This window comes from Mesoplodon bidens (genome assembly GCF_964165515.1).
Source record: "Mesoplodon bidens genome assembly, chromosome: 5".
NCBI lineage: Eukaryota > Metazoa > Chordata > Mammalia > Artiodactyla > Ziphiidae > Mesoplodon > Mesoplodon bidens.
In genome coordinates this window covers 133,279,699-133,307,311 of record NC_138161.1, presented here as the reverse complement: position 1 = coordinate 133,307,311, position 27,613 = coordinate 133,279,699, and positions in this window count along the sequence as shown.

Below are 27,613 nucleotides of genomic sequence, written 5' to 3'. Positions count from 1 at the left end.
CTCACAAACTCATTCTAAGAGGTGACCATGACTCTGATACAAAAACCAGAAAATGATAGTACAAAAAAAGAAAATTACAGACCAATATCACTGATGAATATAGATGCAAAAATCCTCAACAACATACTAGTAAACAGAATCCAACAACACATTAAAAGGATCATACGCCATGATCAAGTGGGATTTATCCCACAGATGCAGGGATTCTTCAATATACACAAATCAATCAATGTGATACACCATATAAACAAATTGAAGGATAAAAACCATATGATCACCTCAATAGTTGCAGAAAAAGTTTTTCACAAAATTCAACACGTATTCACGATAAAAACTCTCCAAAAGTGGGCATAGAGGGAAACTACCTCAACATAATAAAGCACATATACAACAAACCCACAGCAAACATCATTCTCAATGGTGAAAAACTGAAAGCATTTCCTCAGAATCAAGAACAAGACAAGGATGTTCACTCTCACCACTATTATTCAACATAGCTTTGGAAGTCCTAGCCACGGCAATCAGAGAAGAAAAAGAAATAAAAGGAACACAAGTTGGAAAAGAAGAAACTGTCACTGTTTTCAGATGATATGATACTATACATAGATAATCTATGTAGATAATACATAGATAATCCTAAAGATGCCACTAGAAAACTACTAGAGCTAATCAATTAATTTGGTAAAGTTGCAGGATACAGAATTAATGCACAGAAATCTGCTACATTTCTATACACTAACAATGAAAGATCAGAAAAAGAAATTAAGAAAACCCCCATTCACCATTGCAACAAAAAGAATAAAATACCCAGGAATAAACCTACCTTAAGTAGGTAAAAGACCTGTACTCAGAAAACTATAAGACACTGATGCAAGAAATCAAAGATGATACAAACAGATGGAGAGATATACCATGTTCTTGGACTGGAAGAATCAATATTGTGAAAATGACTATGCTATCCAAAGCTATCTACAGATTCAATGCAATCCCTATCAAATTACCAATGGCATTTTTTTTTACAGAACTACAACAAAAAATCTCAAAATTTGCATGGAGACACAAAAGACCCCAAATAGCAGAAGCAATCTTGATTGAAAAAAACGGAGCTAGAGGAATCAGGCCCTTACTTCAGACTATACTACAAAGCTGCAGTAATCAAGACGATATGGTACTGGCACAGAAACAGAAATACAGATCAATGGAAAAGGATAGAAAGCCCAGAGGTAAACCCATGTACCTATGGCCAACTAATCTATGATAAAGGAGGCAAGGGTATACAATGGAGAAAAGACAGTCTCTTCCATAAGTGGTGCTGGGAAAACTGGACAACTACATGTAAAAGAATGAAATTAGAACACTCCCTAACACCATACACAAAAATAAACTCCAAATGGATTAAAGACTTAAATGTAAGACTGGACACTATAAAACTCTTAAAGGAAAACATAGGAAGAACACTCTTTGACATAAAGCACAGCAGGATCTTTTTGACCCACCTCCTAGAGTAATGGAAATAAAAACAAAAATAAACAAATGGGACCTAATTAAACTTAAAATGTTTGTGCAGCAAAGGAAACTATAAATAAGACAAAAAGACAACCCTCAGAATGTGAGAAACTATTTGCAAATGAATCAACGGACAAAGAACCTCCAAAATATATAAACACCTCAGCTCAATATCAAAAAAACAAACCCAATCAAAAAAATGGGCAGAAGACCTAAATAGACATTTCTTCAAAGAAGATTTACAGATGCCAACAAACACAATTAAAGCTGCTCAACATCACTAATTATTAGAGAAATGCAAATCAATACTACAATGGGTATCACCTCACAACGGTTAGAATGGGCATCATCAGAAAATCTACAAACAACAGATGCTGGAGAGGGTGTGAAGAAAAGGGGACCCTCTTGCACTGTTGGTGGGAATGTAAATTGGTACAACCACTATGGAGGACAGTATGGAGGTTCCTTAAAAAACTAAAAATGGAATTACCATATGACCCAGCAATCCCTCTACTTGGCATATGCCCAGAGAAAACCATAGTTCAAAAAGATACATGCACCCCAATGTTCATTGCAGCACTATTTACAACAGCCAGGTCATGGAAGCAACCTAAATTTCCATTGACAAACGACTGGATAAAGAAGAAGTGGGGGCTTCTCTGGTGGTGCAGTGGTTGAGAGTCCACCTGCTGATGCAGGGGACACAGGTTCGTGCCCCGGTCCGGGAAAATCCCACATGCCGTGGAGCGACTGGGCCCATGAGCCATGGCCGCTGAGCCTGCACGTCCAGAGCCTGTGCTCTACAACGGGAGAGGCCACAACAGTGAGAGGCCCGCATACCGCAAAAAAAAAAAAAAAAAGAAGAAGAAGTGGTACATATATACAATGCAATATTACTCAGCCATAAAAAGGAACGAAACTGAGTCATTTGCAGAGACATGGATGGACCTAGAGACTGTCATACAGAGTGAAGTAAGTCAGAAAGAGAAAAACAAATATCACATATTAATACATATATGTGGAATCTAGAAAAATGGTACAGATGAACCTGTTTGCAAGGCAGAAATAGAGACAGAGATGTAGAGAACAAACATATGGACACCAAGGGGGAAAAGCGGGGGTAGGGGGCAGGGTGGGATTAATTGGGAGATTGGGATTCACATATATACACTAATATGTATAAAATAGAACACTAATAAGAACTTGCTGTATAGCACAGGGACCTCTACTTCACTTTGCTGTACAGTAGAAACTAATAAAACATTGTAAAACTATACCCCAATTAAAAAAAAAAACACTTTCCAATTCAAAAAAAAAAGCATTGATTATTCAAAGAGAAAAAAAAGAAAACCCTAAAGAAGCTACCAGAAAAATGATAGAGCTCATCAATGAATTTGGTAAACTTGCAGCATACAAAATTTATACACAGAAATCTCTTGCATTCCTATACACTAACAATGAAAGATCAGAAAGAGAAATTAAGGAAACAATCCCATTTATCATCACATCAAAAACAATAAAATACCTAGGAATAAACCTATCTAAGGAGATAAAAGACCTGTACACGGAAAACTATAAGATTCTGATGAAAGAACTCGAAGATGACAGAAACAGAGAGATATACGGTGTTCATGGATTGGAAGAATCAATATTGTGAAAATGACTATACTACCCAAAGCAATCTACAGATTCAATGCAATCCCTATCAAATTACCAATAGCATTTTTTACAAAATTAGAAGAAAAATTTTACAGTTTGTATGGAAACACAAAGGACCCTGAATAACCAAAGCAATCTTGAGAAAGAAAAATAGAGTGGGAGGAATCAGGCTTCCTGGCTTTAGACTGTACTACAAAGTTACAGTCATCAAAACAGTATGGTATTGGTTGGTACAAAAACAGAACTATAGATCAATGGAACAAGATAGAAAGTCCAGAGATAAACCCAAGCACCTATGGTCACCTAATCTATGACAAAGGAGGCAAGAATATACAATGGAGAAAATGGTCTCTTAAATAAGTGGTGTTGGGAAAACTGCACAGCTACATGTAAAAGAATGAAATTAGAACACTCCCTAACACCATACACAAAAATAAACTGAAAATGGATTCAAGACCTAAATATAAGGCCAGATACTATAAAATTCTTAGAGGAAAATACAGGCAGAACACTCTCTGACATAAATTACAGCAAGATCTTTTTTGATCCACCTCCTAGAGTAGTGAAAATAAAAACAAAAATAAACAAACAGGGCCTAACTAAACTTAAAGCTTATGCACAGCAAAGGAAACTATAAACAAAATGAAAAGACAACCCTCAGAATTGGAGAAAATATTTACAAATGAAGCAACAGACAAGGGATTAATCTACAAAATATAAAAACAGCTCATGCAGCTCAATATCAAAAAAAGAAACAACCCGATCAAACAAATGGGAAGAAGATCTAAATAGACATTTCTCCAAGGAAGATATACAGATGGCCAAAAAGCACAGGAAACGATGCTCAACATAGATAATTATTAGAGAAATGCAAATCAAAACTACAATGAGATTTCACCTCACACTGGTCAAAATCGCCATCATCAAAAAATCTACAAACAATAAATGTTGGAGAGGGTGAGGAGAAAAAGGAACCCTCCAATACTGTTGATGGGAATGTAAATTTGTACAGCCACTATGGAGAACAGTATGGAGGTTCCTTAAAAACTAAAATAGAGCTATCATATGATTCAGCAATCTCACTCCTGGGCATATATCTGGAGAAAATGATAATTCGGAAAGATACATGCACCTCAATGTTAATTACAGCACTATTTACAATAGCCAAGACATGGTAACAACCTTAATGTCCATCAACAGAAAAATGAATAAAGGAGATGTGGTATATATATATGTACAATGGAATATTACTCAGCCATAACAAAGAATGAAATAATGCCATTTGCAGCAACATGGATGGACCTAGAGATTATCATACTAAGTGAAGTCAGACAGAGAAAAACAAATATCCTGATATCACTCATGTGAAATCTAATTTTTAAAAATGATGCAAATGAACTTACTTACAAAACAGAAACAGTCTTACAGATATTGAAAACAAACTTATGGTTACCAAAGGGAAAACGTGTGGGGGAGGGATAAATCAGGAGCTTGGGATGAACATACACACACTACTGTATATAAGATAGGTAACCAACAAGGACATACTGTATAGCCCAGGGAACTTTACTCAATATTCTCTGATAACCTATAAAGGAAAAGAATCTAAAAAAGAATGAATATATGTATATGTATAACTTTATCACTTTGCTGCACACTTGAAACTCACACAACATTGTAAATCAACTACACGCCAGTAGAATTTAAAATATATATATATATATATATATATATATATATATATATATACACACACACATATATATATATATGAAGTAAAAACTGCCAGAACTAAAAAGAGAAATAAATACACAATTAGAGTTGGAGACTTCAAGAATCCTCTGTCAGCAATTGATTAGCAAGGATATAGAAGAACTAAATGACACCATCAGTCAACTGGACCTAAATTATATTTATAGAACACTCCATCCAATAACAGCAGATCATTTGTTTCAACTGCACATGGAATATTTACCAAAATAGAAAATATCCTGTGTGATAAAATAAATCTTAATGAATTTAAAAGAATTTAAGTCAAACAAAGTATGTTCTATGAACATAATGAAATTAAATGAGAGATCAATAACAGAAAGATAAAGGAAAATATCCAAATACTTGGAATTAACACACTAGTAAATAATCTGTGAATCAAAGAGGAAGTCTGTAGAGAAATTAGAAAATATTTTGAACTGAACAAAGAGGAAAATGTAACACAGAAAAATTTGTGAGATGCTACTAAAGCAGGCCTTAGAGGGAAATTTATAGCATCAAATGCTTATATTAGAAAGAAGAAAGGTTTCAAACCAATAATCTAAAATTTCATGTTAAAAGAGAAAAATAAACCCAAAGCAAGGAGAAATAAAGAAATAATAAATATAAGGATGGAAATAATAAATACGAGGACAGAAATAAATGAAATTGAAAACAAAATACAATAGAGAATATCAATGAACCAAAATCTGATTCTTTGAAAAGATGAAAAAAAATTGAGAATCTTCTAACATGATTGACAAAGAAAAAAAAAAGAGAAGATATGAATTAATATTTAAACAAGGAGTACACTAAGGAGATAATGAAAATGTTAGCATTTCAGAAGTTTAAAGTTAAAAAACATAGATCACTTTGTTCAATAAATTTTTTGGAAGTCTTCTTTTGGGTTCTCAAAGGTAACCCAAGGATGCAAACATTGCCCTGGGATTCAAGTATAATAGGCCTTTCTTATTTCCAAGTTTGATATTCAGTAAGGCCCCTATGAACATAACTCTGCAAGGACTGGATTCATTTGTACAAGGAGTCCCAGGACGTGAGGAAGAAGTCTAGGCCAGCACCACCATTTAAAATTAGGTGAGTTGTGCCCTGAGTAAGACACCAACTGGAGAGGTGGTAAATTGGAACTGAAATCCATCACATGTTCACTAAGCCTTGCATGAGCCATATACCCCCAGAGGAAAGAAAGATTTTTCCCTAATTCTCACATGGGTGGTGCTGATCAATAAGCCAATGAGGAAATGCCTTTGTAAATGCATACCACATTGGCCAGGGGAGGCTCTACCAGCCACATAGGTCCCTATCAAGGGACTAAGTGTCAAGGGGAGGCCTGGATTGGGCACAGCTGGTGACTGATGCTAGAAGTTACCCTGCCAGATCAAGCTGCATTGGCACAGGAGATATGATATGATAAACTATGGCTGAGTATGCAACTGTGGATTAAGCGCTGGGTATCTTCTGAGTCTAAGCATGAGCCCTGCTACAGTAGGCAGTGTCTTAGACCTGACATGTCTCAAAATTGTCCCTAAGAACTTAAAAGGTTGCCCTGGAAGAGCAGGGCAGGGTGGAAGCAGGAAGAAACACAGATGTGAGCTAACAAGAATCCAGCTCCCTCTAGCATAGAAGAAAACTGGCAACCATGCTCCCAGAACTGGGTAACCCCTTGGAATTCTTGAACCATTTAAAAGTAGAGTAGAAGTGTGAAGGGTCAATGTACTTACAATAATAGAATAATTAATTATAATAAAGAAAAATGACATATTTATACCCAGACCTTACATGATCTGGCCTACATTGTCTCTCTGAATGCATATTTTATTACACCAATAATTGCTCACTCTATTTCCTTGCTGTTCCTTAAAAATAAGGGGCACAATTCAAACTCAGGACTTTATAACTTGTTGCTCCTTCTGCTAGGAAAGTTCCTTCCCCAAGATCTTCATGGCTCACCCTCTCATCTCCTTCGGCTATTTCCTCAAATTCATTTTTTTCAGTGCAAATTTCCTTGGTAATCCAATCTAGAAATTGGATTGAATCCTTCCATTTCAAATGCCCCCCATCCCCCATTCTAGACATGCCCTATCTCCCTTCCTTGATTTTTCTCTTTACACTTATCCTGTTACAGCACAAAATATATTTCATTTATATGTTTTTCTTTCATTGCATGTCTCCCACCACTAGAATATAAGCTTCTTGAGGGCAGTGATTTTTATCTGTTTTGTTCACTGTTATATCCCCAACATAAAGTTCACAAAGTGCTCTCTACCAAACTCTAAAATTTTAAATTTATATTCTATATCCTAAATATGTGTTTATTTTCCTTTCTAGAAACATTGATGGCTGTGCAGGTTTCAGGTTTTCAAAATCTAAAGTATTATAAATCATTTTTAACCATTGATAATGGTTAAACCATTATATTGTTAATAACCACTAGCTGTTCAAAATGCAGAGACTTGCAGGAGAGTGCAGCCAATTGTTTCCTGTGCACTTGGTTGCACTGTGGTAGAAGTTCAAAGACAGTTGAACTATGACAGGCCCCAAGGTCCAGAGCAGAGAGAGATACTGCTAGGACCAAGGATCAGGTGGAGTGGTGACCATCTCAGTGGTCTGCAACAAGGATAATAATGTTACTACCAATAGTTAACATATGCTGAGTATCTGTTGTTTGTCAAGCACAGTTCAAAACCCTTTACCTATATTAAGACACAGAATTGTCCTAAGAAGTAGGTACAATTATTAGCCCCATTTTACAGACAAAAACTGTGACAGAGAGGTTAAATAACTTACCCCAAAGTCAGACATGTAGTGCACAAGAGAACTAGGTTTGAAAACGAGCAAATCAGAGCCTATGTTCTTAATCAATATGCTGTACTTCTCAAACAGATGAGGATAATCCAAAACAAATTCCTTTGAACACTTTTTTATCTTCCTATGATAAATGTCTGATCAACTTAGGCTATGAAGCAAAGAGCCCTAACATTAAATAAGAGTTGGTGACATTAGACCTGGAAGCAGGAAAGTCACTCAGGTTACATAGTAGAAAAGTGAGTACAAACACAACATAATATTTCAAAGGGACAATCCATTAGACTATGTGCTTGTTACCCTGGAGGAGTGGCTATTTTGTGTTCTTCTTTCTTTCTTTCAGGCAAAATAAAGGCAATGTCAATCAACTCAGAAAACAAAACTGATACACTTCTTTGGCTTTCTTTGTGTCCTTCTGATTTTAGATTTCTTATAATGTTTATGGATTCTTAAAAACTATCTCTTAATAACTGGTTGAAAAATTCTGTAGGAAAAGTTCTGGTAATTTAAAAACATCTAGCTTTGTGACCGCCTGGAGGGGTGGGATGGGGAGGGTGGGAGGGAGGGAGATGCATGAGGGAAGGGATTTGGGAACAGATGTATATGTATGACTGATTCACTTTGTTATAAAGCAGAAACTAATTAAAAAAATAAATAAATAAACTTAAAAAAAAAATGGATAACCAGTGGACCTACTATATAGCACAGGGGACTCTGCTCAATGTTATGTGGCAGCCTGGATGGGAGGGGAGTTTGGGGGAGAATGGGTACATGCATATGTATAGCCGAGTCCCTTTGCTGTGCATCTGAAACTATCACAACATTGTTAATCGGCTATACTCCAATATAAAATAAAAAGTAAAAAAAAAAAAAAAAAAAAAACATCTAGCTTTACATTTATCCAGTTACTTCATTCCTAGGATAGATACAAGTTTCCTGTGAAAGCATAAAATCTTGTTACTCAAACCGTAAAGTATTTGTCTGATACTTTGTATTTTATTAGTTTTCTTGTCAGGCAGAAAAATTGTGTTTTCTCCTAGCTTTCTATCAAATAGAACTCAAAAAGAACATCATATAGGTATTTTTACCTGTTTAATTTTTCCCTATATTTCTTACACATTTATTTGTTTTTCTCCTTAATCATTTGATCCTAACTGCATTGTTTCTCATTCATCTTACAGTTATGTCTCTGTAGACTGAGTTTTTCTCTTGTACTGAAAATAAAAAATAACCATTATTGAACATACATTTATGTGAAACCAACTCAGTACTAAAACCAATTAATCTGTACATAGATATCTACTAAACTCAAAAATTCATAAATTTTAGAAAAATAATAACTTAGATATCATTTTCTGAGGGTCACAGAAATGGCTGATATATTATTGCTTTTGAATATTTGCAAATGTAACATTAAATAAGTCATTACAAAATAATAGATGGGGATTTCCCTGGTGGCACAGTGGTCAAGAATCTGCCTGCCAATGCAGGGAACACAGGTTTGAGCCCTGGTCTGGGAAGATCCCACATGCCACGTAGCAACTAAGCCCATGTGCCACAACTACTGAGCCTGTGCTCTAGAGCCCGTGAGCCACAATACTGAGTCTGCGTGCCACAACTAATGAAGCCCGGTCGCCTAGAGCCCGAGCTCTGCAACAAGAGAAGCCACCGTAATGAGAAGCCCATGCACTGCAACGAAGAGTAACCCCTGCTCACCGCAACTAGAGAAAGCCTGTGTGCAGCAACAAAGACCCAGCGCAACCAAAAATAAATAAATTTTAAAAAATAATAATAGATGGGACTATGCTGGCAGTAATTTAAAATAAACTGTATGACCAGGAAACAATCTTCATTTAACCTTCACTCATAAGGTTTTGAGATTCCTTTTTTAAACAAATTAAGTAGCTTACTGATTTTGACTTGAAGGATGAAAGAAAAATATTCTGAAAGTTCAACTGAGTCAGAACTATGGAACAAGCTCAGAGCTGGCTGTCCTGTGTATGTGAAAATGTACTGCAGGTCCATCATCAGGAAGAGCCCTTACATTTTAGGACGTGTTACCTTTGGTAGTGAAGATGAAATTACACTATCTTAACGTTCATCCTCTACTTTGCTCCCACTCTCTGTCCAAACACATGCTTCCTGGAAATGCTGATTTGAGGTAGAGTACACACTGGGGTTATGAACTAAGCCAAAGCTAATGATCCATACAGGACTTGATCTTATGACCCTGGCCTCATTAGCACCTGGCACTTAACAACTGAGCTAATCAGGCAGAGACAAGGGATTCATCAATCAAACAAACAGCACATTATTGAAGAGCAGCGCATGTCAAGCACTCAGCCAGAAGTTATAGTGAATACAAAGAAGGATAAACATGGTCTCTGCCCTACAGGTGCTTACAATCAATTTGGTGAAATTAATTACAGGTGCACAGCAACAGAAACTTAAAAATAATAACAATAATAAAAACAGCTAAGGCAGCTGATTAGGGAAGAAACCTGTTGGAGGAAGTTAGAAAAAAAATATTAACCTATATATGATAGTTAGTCCTTGAATTTAATGAGTAAAGATGTGACAAGATGGTTTGGGTTTTTTCAGAAGACTAATCCTGCAATGGCTCATATGTTGGAGTCAAATGTAGACTGTCAAATTTGAACTGAATGAAGCAACTCGGGGATGAAATTAATTGTACTGAGGAGAAAAATACTGATACATTTTAAAAGTATTACTAAGAAAAAAATCAACCACATGAGAAAAATCAAATCTCTGAGAGTGGTGAGAAAGAAAGTTCTAGGTTTTAAAATGTTCCTGGATAGGTATCAGAGGCAGAAATAAAGAAGTTCATGAGTGGCAGCTTTTGGAAAGAAGATACAATGATAATTGAGTTTTAAACTTGAGAGTTAAGGGTGCTGACCCTCTACACGGAAAAAAAAAATCTGCTTATAACTTATAGTCAGCTCTCCACATATGCAGTTCCTCCATATCTCTGCAGTTCCTCTGTACCCCCGGTTCCACATCCTCAGATTCAACCAACTGTGGATCATGTATTACTATAGTATTTACCATTTAAAAGAATCCATGTATAAGTGGGCTTGCACAGTTCAAAGCCATGTCGTTTAAGGGTCAACTGTATAACCTTGACAATTCTGGGAAATGAGAGTAAAAGGAGGAAAATTCACAGACTAATCTCACTTATTATAAATGTAAAAAATCTTAAATATTAATAAATCTAGCAATGATTTAAAACATATGTACGTCAGTGAGGTAGGGATATTTATTCCAGGCAAGCAAAGATGATTTACATTAGAAAACCTGTTTAATATAATCTATCACATTACAAAATTACAAAGGAAAAACTACATGCATATCAAAATAAATACAGAAAAACATTCTATATCATCCAACATATATTCATAACTAAAACAGGGGAGAACTACATAACCTAATAAATAAGATCTACCAAAATCCCACAGCAAATATTATATTTAATGGTGAAAAATTAGATGTGATCTTTCACAAACAGAAAAGGCAAGAATGCCTACTATATCCACTTTGATTTGATATTTCAATGGACATTTCATCCAATACAATAAGGCAAGAAAAGAAATGAGATATAAGAATTAACAAGAAAAAAATAAATAGCAATTATGTACACAGAAATTGATTACATGTAAATAAATGTACATGATTCATTTATTTTTCATACTATTATCTATAATAACACCTAACATATATTAGGCACCCACTAAATATATATGGGGTCAATGAATGAATGAATGAAATCTATAATCAAATATCTCAACTAATAAGACAACTCAGCAAGTTTGTTGGACTTTAATACACAAAAATCAAGAGGATTCTTACATGCCAGCAACAACCATGAAAAAATATAATTTAACCATTGAAAAATGTATATGATTATTCAGTAATAAATATTTTTAAAAGGTATTTGTACAAAGAAAACTTATTGAAGAACACAAAATAAAATCTAAGTAAGAGATATATATGGCATTAATAATAAATTATCGATGTTATAGTTACATATTATATATGCCTACTTCCTCAAATTAAATTAAAAATTAAATGCAATTTCGGTCAATATAGGATTTTGACTTACAAGATGGTCCTACCACTTCAATGAAAGACTGAGTAGTGCTTAGTTATAAAAATTCAGCTTTAGCCAGTCTTTCAGTGTTCAAAAAATGGCTTAACTATAATACCAATTAGCTGTGTTACCTGGGACATGATCATTAAACAATCAGTTCCTGGGTCTCCTCAGGTGGCAATAAAAATCCTGTCCTCTCTTCTGCATAGATTGGCGAGGACTATTCTTGGCCCTTTATCATTGCTTAGAAAAACTAACTTTATTAAGTGTTTTTGTGCTCTAACCACTGAGGAATGAAGGGAGCAGTAACAATCATTAACATATAGTAAGATAAACATGATAACTTGGAGTATAGTAAGTGCTAACCTGATTTGTACTTCAGAAAGATCACTCTGACTACTGTTTGCCCCCAGAAGAAAGGCAAGTATACAGAAAAAGATACCACTTAGGAGGCCATTGCAATGATTCAGCCAAGAGTTTGAATCATTTGAATTATAGTCACAAAAATAGTGAAAAGTGGTCACACTCACTGAGTGTGTATGTGTGCATGTGGGCATGTGTATGTTATAACCAACAGGGATTATTGATTGTTTGGATGTGTGGTGTTTGAGAAAAAGAGAGCAGTGCACCAATATTTTGACCTGAACAACTAAATAGATGATGCTGCCACTGGCTGAAATGAGGAACACTGAATTGGAAGATGGAGAGGATAGAGGGGATGAAGAAGAGATGGGGTGTACTGTTTTGGCCAATACAATTTGAGAAATCTATGGGAAATCCAATGGACATGGTGGGTAAGATGGTGGATATACATTTGGAACTCAGAACCGAAGATACAGCTGAAAACAAAAATTAGGAGCAATTTCATATTGGTGTTATAGTAGGTGCTATTGGTTGGATTCCTTGGAATCCCTTTTACTAACTTAGTTAGGAGTTCCCATCCCCCAGATGCTTCAGGCACTACCACTAATGGCTCCCATCTGCAATACTTTCCAGAGGATTACCCTTGGGTGACTTTAGTCTCCTCACACTCAGATTTTTGTGGTATATACTGAGTCCCCTGATTTAAGATAGATGGGATCACATAGAGGAATCATGAATACAAAAAGAAAAGGACAAAGATGGTATCCTGGCACATCAAATCTGTAGTGGTCTGGTAGATAAGAAACAGCTAGCAAAGGAGATGAAGAAGGAGCAGTCAGTGAGGTAGAGGGAAAAACAGATTGGTACAGTTATCTGAAAGTCTGAAAAATAAGAAGGAGGCTGTGATCATCCATATTAAATATTACTGAGAGGTTAAGATAATAACAGAAAGGTTATCATTTTTTTTGTCAAAAGGTGATTATGACCTTAAAAAGACCAGTTTCAAAGTAGTGGTAGTAGAGTAAGAGACTAGTTAGAGTGGGTTAGTGAGAAAATAGGAGGTGAAGAAACAGAAATTATGAGTATAGAAAATATTCTGAAGTAGTTTGCTGTGAATATGGAAAACTGGGATGGGACACCTAGAGGAAGACTTGGGGATCAGAGAAGGGGTTTTGTTTAATAGATCTCAAGGCATGTCTGTATGCCCATGGGAATGATCCAATAGAGATTCAGATTCTTTCACTTAGCAAAATGTTTTCAAGTTTCATACATGTTGTAATAGGTGTCTAGACATAATTCTTTTTATAGATGAATAATATTTCATGGTATTAATATACCACATTTTGTTTATCCATTCATCAATTGATAGACATTTCAGTTATTTACACTTTTTGGCTATTATGAATAATACTGCTATGAACATTCATGCATAAGTATTTGTGTGAATATGTTTTCATTTTTGTTGTTTATATACCTAGCAGTGGAATTAATGAGTCATATGGCAACTCTCTATGTCTAACCATTTGAGAAGCTGCCAAAATGTTTTTCAAAGTGTCTGCAACATTTTGTGCTTCCAACAGCAATGTATAAGAATTCCAATTTCTCCATATCCTTGTCAACACTTGTTATTAACTGGTTTTTTTTAAACCTTAGTCATCCGACAGGTATAAAGTGGTATTTCATTGTGATTTTTATTTGCATTTCCCTAATGCCTAATGATGTTGAGCCATCTTTCACATAGCCTTTTGAGCATTTGTATATCTTCTTTGGATATATGTTCAAGTCCTTTCCTCATTTTTTATTTGCTTGTTTGACACTGTTGAATTATAAGGGTTCTTTATATATTCTGGATACAAATCACTTATCAGTAACATAATTTGAATTTTTTTTTCCATTCTGTGGGTTGTCTCTTGACTTTCTTGATAGTGTCCTTTGAAGACCAAAGATTTTCATTTTGATGAAGTTCAATTTATGTATTTTTTTGCCTTTTGTTGTATGCACTTTTTTGTGTCATATTTAAGAAACCATTGCCTAATTAAAGGTCACAGGGATTTACTCCTATAATTTCTTCTAAGTGCCTTATAGTTTTAAAATTCTTACACTGGATGAATAATCCATTTTTAATTCATTTTGTATACAGTGTGAGAAAAGATTCCCACTTCATTTTTTTTGTGAATATCCAGTTTTCTCAGAACAAAAACACTATTATTTCTCCATTGAATGGTCTTGGCACCCCTGTCAAAAATCAATTGATCATATAAGTAAGGGTTTATTTCTGGACTTTCAATTATAGTTTACTGGTTTATATATTTATTCATATGGTAATACCACACTGTCTTGATTTCTATAGTTTTACATTAGGTTCTGAAATTAAGAAGTGTGATTCCTCCAACTTTGTTATTTTCAAAATCTTTTTGGCTATTCTGGGATCACAGACAATCCATATGATCATCTCAATAGATGCATTAAAAAGACATTTGAAAAAATCCAACACTATTTCATGAAAGCACTCAACAAACTAGGAACAGAAAGGCACTTTCTCAACCTGACAAAATCCATCTATGAAAAACCAATGGCTAACATCATACTTAATGGTAAAAGAATAAATGAAATGTTTTCCCCTAAGATCAAGAACAAGACAAGTATGGCCACTTTCAACACTTCTATTCAACACTGTACTGGAGTTTCTAGTGAGGGAAATTAGGCAAGAAAAAGAGGTGAAAGGCATTCAGATTTGAAAGGAAGAAGTAAAACTATCTATTTTTGAAGGTGACATGATCTTGTACATAGAAAATCCTAACTAATCCAGTAAAATTTAAAAATTAAAAAAAAACTATTAGAACAAATGAGCTCAGCAAGTTTACAGGATATGAGATCAATATACAAATATCAACTGACTTTCTGTACACTAGTAATGAACAAATCCAAAAATAAAATTAAGAAAAGAATTCCATTTACTAAAGCATCAAAAGTAATAAAACACTTAGGGATAAATTTAACAATAAAGTACAAGATCTATACGCTAAAAGTACAAGATCTATATACTAAAAATACAAAACACTGTTGGAAGAAATTAAAGATGGCCTAACTAAAAAGACATCCTGTGATCATGGATGGGAAGGCCTAATATTGTTTTAATGGTAATATTCCTAAAAACACAGAAGAATCTAAATCAAATTAACCTTTGTCTAATTTATCTTGTGAGAGCAGTACCTGATGGCTCTGACAGTTTCATTTGGATGTGTCAGAATAAAGACAATTTGGCATGTGCTAATTCAACCGATTTTTAACTAAAAAGGAGATGTGGGAGGTAAAAATTAAATATTTCCTATTTTCAGGGACCTTGACGATTTGCTACAGAGAAAATATTGTATTTTATCACATCTAAGATACCTTTGACTGTTAATTACAGCTTAATTTCAGGGACATTAAATTAGGATAAGGGCTTCCCTGGTGGCACAGTGGTTAAGAATCTGCCTGCCAATGCAGGGGACATGGGTTCTTGAGCCCTGGTCTGGAAAGATCCCACATGCTGCAGAGCAACCAAGCCCATGCACCACAACTACTGAGCCTGTGCTCTAGAGCCCATGAACCACAACTATTGAGCCTACGTGCTGCAACTACTGAAGCCCATGCACCTAGAGCCATGCTCTGCAACAAGAGAAGCCACTGCAATGAGAAGCCCATGCACCGTGACGAAGAGTAGCCCCCGCTCGCCACAACTAGAGAAAGCCTGTGCGCAGCAATGAAAACCCAATGCAGCCAAAAATAAATTAATTTTTAAAAATTAGGATTAAAAAATCTGCTTGTACAACAATCATAATATATGATTCCATATAAATTATGTTATCATACCTCTTATAAGAGTAGTTTAAAAAAAAGTTTTAGGAGAGAAAGATATCAACTGATTGAGAAAATTAAGCATTGAATAAGTATTACCTGAATTTTGAAAACACAAAATTTTCACAAGCAATTAGAAATGTGGTTATAGGACCTAGAATAAGGCAAAACAAAAAGGAGGGAAAGCCCAGCTCATGTTAAGGGAAAGCAAGAAGGCATTAAGAAACCACCGGTAGTTTTGGAGAAGAGAAGTTACATTACAAAGATTAACCTGGCAATAGATAAGAACTGGTTCTAAGAAATAAGATACTAGGAAATAAGTTATTTTAAAATATTCTGGCCTTAAGATGCCAGTATAACATCAATGGAGAAATATGACAAAAGCCATGAGAAATATAATTAGAAAAGCCTTCAAGAATGATGATATCAATTTAGGAAAATACTATATAAAGATGAGGTGAAGTGGTGAAAGTAGATAAGACAATCAAGGAAAAAATGTAGATAAAAGAAATAAAGGCAAGAATAAAACCTTGATAAATTCCTACACTAAGTGGTAGAAGACAGAAGAGAACCAAAAAGATAAGAGAGAAGGATTAAGAACAGGAGAAGAACAGGAAAAGGAAAGTTGGAGAGACTTTCAACGTGAGCAGCAAGGTCCAATGTCAATGTCGGTCAGGTTAATGACCAAGGGAGAAGCCAGTGACTTTGTAAAGGGCACCAGTAACTTCTGCTGGAGCAATTTCAGTAAAAGAAGAAAAGTCGCTTTTGTAAAAGAGAAATAGAAGCTTAGAAAATTTCACTGAATAAAGGGTGATACTCGAGCCTAAAACAGCACGTTTGACTCCTGATGGCTTTCTGGCTTTTGGATCACAGATCCCCCAGGATGTGTGGTAAAAAATTTTAACTGTAAAGCGGGCACAGGACAATGCAATGTCTTCTAATAAGCTAGGCATTTATCTACTTCATCCAAGACTCAAAATGGAGATCATAAACACAAGGAAATAAAATGGTCTCATCTCTAAGCAGAGTCAACACCTTCGACATATGTTACAGGAAGAAAAACTCATTTGGTTTTATTTAACATTACTCTGCTTAGCATTATCCAAGGTGTAAGTGTATAACTTTGAAGTATGGAAGGAAAATGGAAAGATCAATATGAAAGAGAGAGAATGACAAATGTGTGAGAGAGAATGCTATAAACTCCAATGCTCATTGATTGGGAGGAAGAACAAAGGTCTGTGGTCTGGGAAGCTGAGAGGTAGTAAGGCATGGAGAGCAGTGGTAAGTTGTGTATCATTTCACGTTCCTTTTCAGCTTCAGGGGAAAAGAGGAGATATGAATGGATTGGTATGTCATGTGACTACACATCCCCCTAAATGCCAATGGTTATGAGCAGAAGAATCCACATAATGCTTTGGAATAAGAAGAAAGCCCTTCAATAGCAGATTCTAGTTCAGAGGATACATATTAATTCTGAGAGACTGTATAAGAAAGAGAAGACTTGACAGGACCCGCCATTGGTTTTGTGAGTTGAAAATTACCTGGAAGACAAGATACAGAAAAGCTTTGTAAATCAGAACTAGAATTCTTCTGCTCTTGAAATTATAGGTCACGGAAATATTTGATTTAACCAGTCTCTAATGGCGCCAGTCTGTCAGGCTGGAGATTACTTACATGAATTGCTTACAATGCAAAATAATAACCCTATTAAATTTAAGAAGGTTTAAAATGCATTTCCTTTTGATGGGAGAAAGAAAGTCCTAATATTTAGAAAAAGGAAATTAATATTAATTTTCTGAGGGACTGACTTGCTTTAAATGTATTTAAATAACAAAAGAACTACTTTTATCTTTATCTAAGAATTTAGAAAAGTGAATGGTTGGTAAAAAATGACTTTTTTATATTTGCAAGCATTTGATAAATTTTAAATGATTGTTGTTCCCTGTTCTTTATTAATGTACTTAGAATATAATAACAGACGCTACCCCCAAAAAAAGATAAATCAACAGAGTGCCTACTGCCTTGGCAAAAATCTGAATTTATTGTCTGTTTCATACATTGTTATCATTTCCTTTTAGAAATTTCAATGAAAATTTTTGTTGTTTATACTGTACCCGTGTACAGTGAAATAAAAAAGATACTAGAAAATTGTGTGTACTCTGAGGATTAAAAATGTCAGCACTACTTAACCACATGTTTCCTATCTCCCTGTACTGTCTGTCTGAGTCAGCTGGCAATAAGAGTAAAGATGACAAATACTGAGGAATTTGATTCAGAGTAATCAATGTGAATAGAGCTGTTAGCTCAAGATGTCTCTGTTATGATAACCTCCTACCTTGCCTGGATTATTTATGTTAGATAAAGCAAGGATATTTTTGGTTTTCTAAGTCTACTCACCTGAGTAATCAGATGGAAACTTTTTTAATTTGGGAAATGTCTGTCCCTGAATAAGGACAACTCTTTCAGAGTATCAGAGCATAATTTAGTTACCTAGAAGGGACTCATAAATTACAATTATTATACCCTGTAATTGTGCTTATCTTACTTTTTTGGACAAGAATTCCCCGAAACAGAGGAGAGTCAATGTCTGACTTAATCTTAAAATTTCTTTGAAATCTAATACAGTATTTTTAAAATGCAAACTAGTTTTTTACTCTGTTCCCATAACACATTTAAATTTACTTTAATACAATTAATGTTTTAAACTACTTTCCACAGAGTAACCTAAATGTTCCTTAAAAACATACCACTTTGGGCTTCCCTGGTGGCGCAGTGGTTGAGAGTCTGCCTGCCGATACAGGGGACGAGGGTTCGTGCCCCGGTCCGGGAAGATCCCACATGCCGCAGAGCGGCTGGGCCCGTGAGTCATGACTGCTGAGCCTGCGCGTCCGGAGCCTGTGCTCCGCAACGGGAGAGGACACAACAGTGGGTTACCCCAAGGAGTAAAGCAAAAAGAATACACACTCCAATTTGAAAATAGACCCCTATAAGATCTAACTTACTTTTTAAATAATTTAAATATCTATAGCACAATATTTCCAAGTATGATATTTTACTGAATTTTTATGGACTTTTCTACAATGAAACATGTTTGAAGATGATTACACCAAGTAAAAGAAACCTCATCTAAGGAGAATATGCAGGTCAGAGAGAAGCAAGGCATTCTCTAAATTAAACAATAAATGCCATTTCTGTTACAGGATAAAGTCTATTAAATCATTAAACGGACTAAACTAAAAGAAGACAATGGAAGCATTAGCAGATGAGAATAATGAGCTGCAATCAAATGTGGGTCCTGATCTCTGGCAATGAAATGATCACGCAGGGCTCCCTCTGTTGGTTCCTCTGTGGTCTCCATACATTTCCTAATGAAGGCCAGGCAACCTTCCTGGCCTCTAAAATTAAAGATGGGCAAATATCCACTAGTAAAGGTTTTAAATTATCCAAGCAGATTTACCTCCCCAAATGATGGCTAATCTCATGAATCAAATGAGGCTTTCATTATAGATCTACTAACTAGATATATCTGGAAGCAAATGGGCATTTTTTGTTTGTTTGTTTTTGTTGTTGTTGTTGTTGCGGTACGCAGGCCTCTCCCTGTTGTGGCCTCTCCCGCCGCAGAGCACAGGCTCCGGACGCGCAGGCTCAGTGGCCATGGCTCACGGGCCCAGCCGCTCTACAGCATGTGGGATCTTCCCGGACCAGGGCATGAACCCGTGTCCCCTGCATCGGCAGGCGGACTCCCAACCACTGCGCCACCAGGGAAGCCCATGGGCATTGTTTTTAAGAAGAAAATAAACATCTTCCTAGATAATGAAAACAAGGTGTTTTCATTACACCTTAGGCATTTATTTTATCAGAAGGAAGAATTTTTAAATTATACAACATTAAATTTTAACAAACTCTTCTTTCCTGTTTTGAGGTAGTTATAGATCTTGTACTTAAAGTTTGTTTAAACAAGGTTGACAGCCCGAGCATGGATCAGATTTCTCCACAGCATTCCCTCCTGTTTCCTTGTCTTTCTCTACCCTGCTTGCCTTCCCCCATCACTTTCCATTGAACTAGGAATACACCTCTCTGTCCCTGCCTCCTACTGCTACTCAAAGTCATTTCATTTTCTCCCTCCCTAAGTCTTAACCTCCCGATTCTGCAGGAAAAAGATGTCATTAGCAATATTCATTTCGAATTTTTCTATCAGTTCACAAATCTCCCCTTAAGCAGCTCCAGTTTCCTTAATCCTCATATAGAATATTCAGTTCTCACCCCAGCAGTTACTTATTTTTCTTTTCTCTAAAATCTGGAAGAAATTATGGTCCACCATGCAGCCTGGCCAATGCTAGAGTCACTACTCTATTCCAGGTGCAGCTTGGATGAGTGGAAACTCATAGCACCTGGCCTCAGTAGTGGAGAGTGATTCTCCAGAGACCTGGAAAAAAATTAAAGGACCTAATAAGGGGTTGTCATGTGACACCACCCTGCTATTTTAGTTTCCACAGTTGGCTTTCTCATTTTAATTATGCAAAAGTAATGAGCCCTTTGTTCTGCCAAATTGCTCTAAAAACTTCTTCAACAGAAGTCCTTCCAGCAAAGTAGCCTAAGTTAATTCTACATATTCTAAATTCAACCTGCAATCACTAGAAATGGGGGCGCAATTGGGGCTTTATCTCCTACTAAGTATTCAGTGCCTGTTTCCTATCACCTGCAGTAATACGTAGGCAATCCTGAAGGCTTTCCATTGTAAAAATCCTATAATGAAACAATCATGTTGAGAATAAGAAAATGAAATCTAAATCTCTTCATTCCCACATAATCTTTAGTATTGCTTGAGGATCATATTGTGAGTTAAAGAACAAGAGACATTAACATCTTCCAGAGCTCTATTTTTGTGAAACCCCAGGTTAAATGAACCCTCATCCTAAATTCCAAACTTACGCACCAGACTCAGTTAAAACAGCTTAGAAACCTTATTATGTGCTATCCAATGGCTCAAGACAGAGCATTTAAATCTGTCATTTTTTGTGTGTGTTCCATTATGTTTAGCTAAGGCATGTACACTTGGAGCCATTTAAAACAGTGAAATCTCACAGTTATTTTATTTTAAATTCTTTTTCCTCCCTTATTCATTTGTAGCCCAAGGATTACAATGTTTTTAATGATAGACTGCTATTCTGATTTATGTCATTGGGTGCTTTGGAGGTAAACTGTGTGAGTCCACACATTTTACTTTGTACTCTTCTGACTGCTGTTATTAAGAAGCAATGTTTTCAGAAAATCTCCCATTGTAGCTCAGAGCCAATCATTACAGTTGAAAGCATCCAAGGCTCCAAATGATAATGTCAAAAGTAAATTACAGCTTTAAAAATAAATTATTGTTGGGCTACACTACACTGTGGAAGTAGTACACTTTTCAATCAAGGGTTTAAAATCACTTTCAATAGTATCTTTTTGAAAGATTTTTAAGATATTAAGTTTCTAAATATTGTCAGGAATTTCAGAGTGTCTGGATTTTTGAATATCCCTTCCCGAATATCAACTGAACCACCTAGAAAACCAATAAAACTAAGAACAGCCTAAGAACTACACTACTAGTATACTGGTACCTGGATTATGGTTATAGCTTTTTATTCAATATTCATTAGTCCTGGGGTTATTTTCTCTTAAGCTTTGACTATTGGGTATTACTGTATTAACTCTATTTTAATAGGTATAAACTGGATCATTGAGAGCTCAATGAATGGGAATAGAAGAGCTAGAACGAAAAATACTGACTATTCTCCATTTTACCTTGGTGACAGAAGAATCTTTCACTTGTGTTGTTTTAGAGAACCAGGATGTCTCAAAATAATCACCAATAAAAGGGAATCATATATATGTATCTGATTAGGGGCTTCCCTGGTGGTGCAGTGGTTAAGAATCCACTTGCCAATGCAGAGGACACGGGTTTGAGACCTGATCCAGGAAGATCCCACATGCCAAGAAGCAATTAAGCCCATGCACCACAGCTACTGAGCCTGTGCTCTAGAGCTCACGAGCCGCAACTACTGAGCCTGTGCACCTAGAACCTGTGCTCTGCAACAAGAGAAGCCACTGCAATGAGAAGCCCATGCACTGCAACGAAGAGTAACCTCTGCTCGCTGCAACTAGAGAAAGTCTGCTTGCAGCAATGAAGACCCAAGGCAGCCAGAAACTAATTAATTGATTAATTTTTAAAAAAATCTCTTTAAATCTTGGGTTGTGATCCCCAGCTAGGCATGTTGATTTCACTATCAACTCATGACCACTACCCTCAAATCAATACTGCATACTGCTGGGCAATCTTAACAGTTGACTTTTTCTCTCTTCATACCTACAGTTTCACACCTTCTTCATGTCTCTGGAATATCCACCTTTTTTTCATCCCCTTATACTTAACAGGTGATCTTGCAATGTCTTTAATCAAGAAGTTAAAAACTATTAGATATGACATCCTTCATCTCTCCACCATACAAATCCAGCTGAATTTGTACACTTTCTCTCCCTCCTTCTAATTACAGTGGAGATGGTGTATATAACCTGAGGCCCTCCCCCTACTATCTTGGCAGAGTCTTCATTTTGTCAGTCATCCCTCTCTGAAGCTCTTCAACTTCTATGCCTCTGCTACATCTGTGTCCTTGACATTAGACATCCACACATATCTTAGTATATCTCATTAAATTAAAACTCTTGATCATTTTCCAGCTATTTTCCTACCACTCTTCTCATCCCCTTTTGTTCATTTTTTTAGGCCCTGCTAATATGGATTCCACCCCTAACACCCTGTGAGACTGTTCTGCTTTTGATAGAGATGAAAGATATCTTTCCATTGTGTAACCCCTAGGATCCTCATCTTACTAGATTTTTGTATAAGTTTCTTAAGGCTGCTGTAACAAATTACCACATACTATGTGGCTAAAAAGACAAATTTAGGGGCTCCCCTGGTGGCGCAGTGGTTGAGAGTCCACCTGCCGATGCAGGGGACACGGGTTCGTGCCCCGGTCAGGGAGGATCCCACATGCCGTGGAGCGGCTGGGCCCGTGAGGCACGGCTGCTGAGCCTGCGCGTCCGGAGCCTGTGCTCTGCAACGGGAGAAGCCACAACAGTGAGAGGCCCATGTACCGCAAAAAAAAAAAAAAAAAAGACAAATTTATTCTCCTACAGTTCTGGAGGTCAATATAAATTGAAATCAAAGTGCTGGCACAAGGTGACTTTCTTCTGGAAGCTCTTAGGGAGAAACCATCCCATGTCTCTCTCCTAGCTTCTGGTGGCTACCGGCAATCTTCGGCATCACTACAATCTCTGCTTCTGCCTTCACATGACTTCTGTGTTTTTGTGTGCCTTTTCTCCTTCTTATAAGGATGCCAGTCATTGGACTTAAGGCCCACCCAAATCCTGTACAACGTCATCTTACCTGATTACATTTATACAAACCCTGTTTCTAAATAAGTTCACATTCACGGGTACAGGAAAATGGGGACTTGAACATATCTTTTTGAGAGCACAATTCAACTCACTACAACTTCTCAACAGCATTCAAAGAAAAAAATTTTTGAACTTGTCCTTGAATCATACTTCTCTTTGTTGGCTTTGGAACATCAAACTCACCTGGTTTCCTTCCATACTACTCTTTAGTCTCATTTAGGGGCTCTTTTTTCTCAATCTAACTCCCCCTCTGGGCCCTTTTCTCTTGTTCCTCTCTATTCATTTCCTAGGCAATCACATCTATCCCAAAATTTGAAAAGATCTCAAATTTTAACCTCTATCCAGATATCTCTTCTGAGTTTCAGACTACTCTTTCCAACTGCCTACATGGCATCTTTATTAAGTAATTCGTGTTGTTTCTAAGACAGTATATCTAACACCAGTCCCTGATTTTCTGTGCATTTTTTCCTCTGGCATATCTTTGATTTCCCAATAAATTAAACTTTCATTCACTCAAGATTTTTATTTTAGTGTCAGAAATCTTGGAGTAATTAAATTTTCCTTTTTCCTTAGCACCTTTCCCAATCTATTACAACTAATTACCAATATATTTTGCTTCAACTTTTGAAGCCAAGGAGGACCATGTGGGGCTCCTGGGCACAAAAGCCTTTCTGTTTCCCCCCATTTCCTGATTACAGGAAACAGGCTTCATTCAGCTTCCATGACCTTCTCTGAGTTCCAACAAGCAGGTTCAAACAGTTGCTAATTAGGGAAGATAGGGGATGCAGAGACAAGGGAGGAAGAGTCAAAAAACAAACAACAACAAAGAAAGACAATAGTGCAACCATGGGGCAGGGTTCTAGTTCCCCCTCAAGGGATATACATAACAATGCCTTTGAGCTGTTTTGCAGATAATGAAACCCCCACCAGGTAGGAGAAGTTAACTCTATGCTGCCCACAGGCACTTAGACCCTGGACCAGTTGGAACCAGAAGGTTGATGATGCTGATTCTCACTTACCTCACTACCAACCAATCAGAAGACTGTCCATGAGCTGATCACGCCCTCTTTAAACAATTACTATAAAATTCCTCACTCCACCCTCCAGGACAGGATACACAGTTTCAAGGGCTTTAGCCCACTGTGGCCCCCTTTGCCTGGCAAAGCAATAAAGCTATTCTTTTCTACTTCACCCAAAACTCTGTCTTCAAGATTTAGTTTGGTGTCAGGGTGCAGAGGCTGCATTAGGCTTTACTTTTACTATATATATTTCAATTCCATTCACTTCCCTCCATTTTCCCTAACAACAACTTAGTCCAAACCACAAGCATTTCTTATTTGAAGGACTGAAAAGCACTGCTAAATGATTTTCCTTTCTGCATTCTAATGACCTTCCAATCCATTTTTTTTCTGTAACAGTGAGATTAAACTTTGAAAAATATATCAGAACACTTAAGAAGCCTAGTTCAAATCTTTCAATAGCTTTCCAACCAATGTATTTAGAATAAAATTCCAGTTCTTTTTCATGATCTCCATCAATTGCCCCTGCCAATTTCTCCATCTCATTTCTCATCAATTTCCAAGACTTGTTCAGTATACTATGAAGTCTGTTTCTCAAAAATACAAGTCATATCAGATCCTTCAACATGGCATTTCCACACACTGGAACATCCTTTTCCCTCATTCTTCATCTGCTGACCTGCTATTACATCTTCAAGTTTTGACTTAAGTATCACTTCCTTAGTAAGATGTTTCATAATCATGGAACCACTGCCCCTATAGAGTTAGTCTGTTATATTCTCTCTTCATGTAATCCAATTTTCCTCAGACCATGTATTGTAGTTTGTAATTATACGTTTGTATATATTCAACTTCTAGTTTTGTTCTAAAATTATGGTGGTTAAATAGTAAGGGAAAAGCTTAGACTGGATTACAAATCAGAATAACTTAACTGTAATCTGACTCTACCATTCATTAACTTGAACAGGATGCTTAACTTCTCAGGGTCTTACTGTTCTCTCCTGGGAAAATCACTTATTTGGACAATGTGGCTTCCCAGATTCTGTTGTGGTTCAAAAATTCTGCTACTCTATGATCCTATAAATATTCTGAAACTTTAAGAGATAATGGACCATTTTCTTACTTCATTTGGGATACTAATATAAACTTGAGATGTGGACATTTTCAAAACTGGTATTTCAGTAGCTTTCCATGACTATGAGGATATGGTTATGAATGTATTAACAGCTGGCCCTTATTCATAAGGCCAAACTTAGGAAAAGTTGAAATCTGTGCCTCACAAAAATTGCCCTATTCTTCCCCATTTTGTCTCCTCCATTTTTTTTTTTTTTTTTTTTTTTTGCAGTACTTGGGCCTCTCATTGTTGTGGCCTCTCCCGTTGCGGAGCACAGGCTCTGGACACACAGGCTCAGTGGCCATGGCTCACGGGCCTAGCCGCTCCACGGCATGTGGGATCTTCCCGGACCGGGGCATGAACCCGTGTCCCCTGCATCGGCAGGCGGACTTTCAACTACTGTGCCAGCAGGGAAGCCCTTGTCTCTTCCATTTTTAACCACAAATCCCAGACACCCTAAACCCTCTGCTCATCCTCAAACTATTTAGGATCACTCAGATACTTTCATGAAGCCTGGATCTTTCTGAGAAGCTCATCATTGTCAGACTTTTCTCACCCTAAACACACTTTTTGTTTAGAATCCGATTCTCCTAAGATCTCACTCCATCATAAATAGAATTTTCTAAGTAAGCAATCAACACACATATTAATCTGTGCAGGATTGGTAGGTTCTAAAGGTAATGTATTATTCTTTCCAAAAAGTGTTTCTATTAGATGAATATATTTATCTGTCTATATTCAGTTTTAACAACAAGCTATGTTAAACTCTAAAAATATGTCATACCATTACTTCGAGATTTTTTTAAGTTAGTCATTTATAAATATATTATTTTTTTCTATTTTATACACAAAATGCAATGTTTTAGTTATATGTGTTTCATAATTCTTTACAAACATTTATTCATACTGGAAAAAATTAAACTCTATGAGTGATATAAACTCTAAATTAAATGTTTAGAGATGTCTATGGAAAACCTTTTTCTTCCATTTTGGTTTAAAAAACAAAATTTTGCTTTTAGTAATAAGTAAAATCAACACCTAACATATCGTATCATGTTTCTAATAGCATAGATTTAAAAAGCAGAAAGAGATTGTTGCTAAACAAACAGATACAGTATTATATTATCATCTCTCTCTTTCAAGATGACATTTTAAAACACACTACACTTTAAAATAAATACATTGTATCCTAATCTTTAATCTGCATTTTCTTTTAAATTCTAGTTATTACCAACCACAGCATACTATTATGCAAACCTTTTCTTTAAAAAAATATTTTTCATGTACCATGTCCACTGGTGTCACTCTGATTAAGATATAGATTACAAAAAAAATAATTCTATTTGGTTGCTATATGTTTGTGAGTAAAGAAATTGATTAGGCATTCCTCTTTATTTAAGAGATATGTCAGTACATAGAGTTACAGTCTGCCTTCATTTAGTCTTTTCATTTGTGGTACTCCATATTACATGAGAGCACATCCATTTGAATCTTTTTAATATTCATGATCCTCTCACCAACCTGAACAAAAGAGCTAAAGCATTTGATAGCAATCTGAAGAACTTGATTAACAATATACTAATCATCAGTACCATTGACCTGATTTAAAAATGTTTTCAATTTATCCATCACTTTTATAACCAAAGATGATTGCATTACTTTACCATTTTTTTTATTTAAATAAAACCCCAAGAGCTGAAAATATCAAGATATTTCTACTAAATGCACCTTGCAACAATCTAATTTATTTTTAAACTAAGTTCTAAAGTGACCTATAATAACCAATTAGTACTTGAACATAGGAAACCAGGGCACAAGTGGTCTGTGATAAAATCAATTCACTTTGACTTCACATCACTAAATGTCAAATTGTGCCAAGGAATTAATTTTGCAATAAATTGTTACTGCAGTTACAAAAATCCAACTAAAGGATATTACTAGGAGCAGTTATCCATATATCAAAATGCATTGACTGTAGAGTGTGAACTATAATTA